The sequence below is a fragment of the Pteropus alecto genome, unplaced genomic scaffold (assembly GCF_000325575.1).
Source record: "Pteropus alecto unplaced genomic scaffold, ASM32557v1 scaffold164, whole genome shotgun sequence".
In the NCBI taxonomy this organism is placed as follows: domain Eukaryota; kingdom Metazoa; phylum Chordata; class Mammalia; order Chiroptera; family Pteropodidae; genus Pteropus; species Pteropus alecto.
Window position 1 is genome coordinate 22,239,548 of NW_006439568.1, and position 2,702 is coordinate 22,242,249.

The following is a 2,702-nucleotide window of genomic DNA, read 5'->3' on the forward strand; positions in this document are numbered from 1 at the left end:
CACTTTACTGAGAGTTTTTATCATAAATTGCTGCTGGATTTCATCAAATGCTTTTTCTGCATCTATTGATAGGATCATATGATTTTTATCCTTTATATTGTTAATCGATTTGCAGATATTGGACCAACTTTCCATCCCAGGAATAAATCTCACTTGATCATGGTGTATAATCTTTTAAATGTCTTGCTGAATTTGGTTTGCTAATATTTTGTTGAGGATTTTTGTAACTATGTTCACAAAAATATAAAACTGATATAGGATATCAGCCTATAATTTTTTTTTAAATGTCTTTGTCAGGTTTTGGAATTAGGGTAATGTTGGCCTCATAAAATGAGTTTGGAGGCCTTCCCTCCTATTGAATATTTTGGAATAGTTTGAGAAAGATAGGTGTTAATTCTTCTTCTAGTGTTTAGTAAAATTCACCTGTGAAGCCCTTTTGTCCAGAACTTTTGTTGTGGGGAGTTTTTGCTTACCGACTCAATTTCGTTAGTAGTAATTCATCTGTTCAGATGTCTTAGAAGATTGTATGTTTCTAGAAATTTAGTCATTTCTTCTAGATTGTTCAATTTGATGGCATATAATTGTTTATGGTATTTTCTTAGAATCCTTTGTATTTCTGTGGTATCAGTTGTCGCTTCTCTTTCATTTCTGATTTCATTTATTTGGGTCCTCTCTTTTTTTGGGTGAGTCTGGTTAAAGGTTTGTCAATTTTGGTTTTTTTTTTTAGATTCTATTTTGTGTATTTTCGTTCTGATCTTTATTGTTTCCTTTCTTCTACTCACTTAGGGCTTTGTTTGATGTTCTTTTTCTAGTTCTTTAGATGTAATGTTAGGTTGTTTATTTGAGAATTTTCTTGTTTCTTGAGGTAGGCCTGTATTGCTATGGATTTCCCTCTTAAGACTATTTTTGTTGGGTTCCATAGATTTGAGGTCACTATGTTTTCATTTTAATTTGTCTCAAAGTATCTTTTGATTTCTTTCTTGATCTCATTGTTAACCCATTCATTGTTTAGTAGCATGTTATTTAGTCTTCGTGTGTTCATGTGTTTCTCAGTTTTTTTTTTCTTGTAATTGACTTCTAGTTTTATACATTGTGGTTGGAGAAGATGCTTGATATGATTTCGAACTTTATTTATCGAGACTTATTTTGTTTTCAATTAGCAATAATTGCGCCTTGGATAAACCTCATTGGCTACGATACTACCATTGTGAAAAGCTTTGAGATTTGTTTTGTGGACTAACATGTGGTATATCTTGGAAAATGTTCCATGTGCACTTGAAAAGAATGTATATTCTGCTGCTTTGAGGTGAAATACTCTAAAATAAATTCATCTGGTTTAATGTGTCACTTAAGGTTGATGTTTTCTTGTTGATTTTCTATTTGGAAGATCTATCCATTGATGTTAATGAGATGTTAAAGTCTCCTACTTTGTGTTATTGTCAACCTCTTCATTTATGTCCATCAATATTTGCTTTATGTATTTATGTGCTTCTATGTTGGGTGCATAAGTGTTTACAAAGGTTATATCCTCTTATTGGATTTATCCCTTTATCATTATGAAAGGTCCTTCTTTGTCTCTTATTATAGCCTTTGTTTTAAAGTCTATTTTGTCTAGTATAAGTATTGCTACCCCAGCTTTTTTTGTGTCCCCATTTGCATGAAATATCTTTTTCCATACCTTTGCTTTCAGTCTGTGTGTGTTTCATTCTGAAGTGGGTCTCTTGTAGGCCGCGTATGTACGGGTCTTGTTTTCTTATCCATTAAGCCACCCTGTCTTTTGATCAAAGCATTTAATCCATTGTTACTTAAAGTGATTATTGATAGGTACCTAGTTATTGCCATTTTATTATTCATATTTATGTTCTTATATTTCTTTCTTCTACTCTTTCTCCACCTCCTCCTTCTCCAAAAAAAAAAAAAAATCCATTTAACATTTCTGGAATACCAGTTTGGTGGTGATGAACTCCTTTAACTTTTTCTTATATTTCTTTCCTTTAGCCATCAGGGTGGGGCTGAGGATCCTTGCTCTTTAGGAGGGACCTCTGCAGCTGAGATGTCCCTCCCTATTCTCAATTGCCACGCATGGGAGTGGGGCCAGCCTGTTTTGTGTCTCCATCCCTCCTACCAGTCTCCACGTGGCTTTATAGCCTTAGGTGCAGAACTTCTGTTCAGCTAGTCTTTAGATGGCTCTCCAGCTTGATTGTTTGCTCCAGTCCCTCCTTCCTTCTCCCTGGAGCAACTTTTATTCTGGCATTAGGGAAGGATGGGGTGCCTGCTCTTCTCTATTTCTTCACTGGATGCAACACAGTCTCAGTGAGTCTCAACACTGTACCCCGGCACCAGCTTCTGAAGTCTACTTTTTGTCCTTCTTACCTATCTTCTCGCTCCCTGGGGGTCCACAGCTCAATCTCAGAACAGATATCCCCAAGAGACCATGGGAACTTTTAGGATGTTCTAAGCCTTGCTAATCAGAATGTAGTCTGATTAGCAACATCAGCATCTCCTGGAAGCTTGTTGAAATGCAGACTCTCAGGCCCAACCCCAGTCCAACTGAGTCAGCATCTGCATGCACATTCAAGTGTAAGAAGCACTGCTCTGCAGCACCTGCTAGACTTGGCTGGAGTTCCCTTCTGCCACCCATGAAGCATCCAAGTTCCAGTTACCTTTTTTCTGATTCTCTTCCTCCCATCTCATTTTATTTC

The 2,702-nt window shown here is 36.5% G+C and overlaps 1 pseudogene; it reads right to left on the reverse strand.

The window, feature by feature from the left end:
- Nucleotides 1-1,129: 1,129 nt before the first annotated feature.
- Nucleotides 1,130-1,217, reverse strand: LOC112483730 (annotated as a pseudogene).
- Between the last annotated feature and the right edge of the window lie 1,485 nt (nt 1,218-2,702).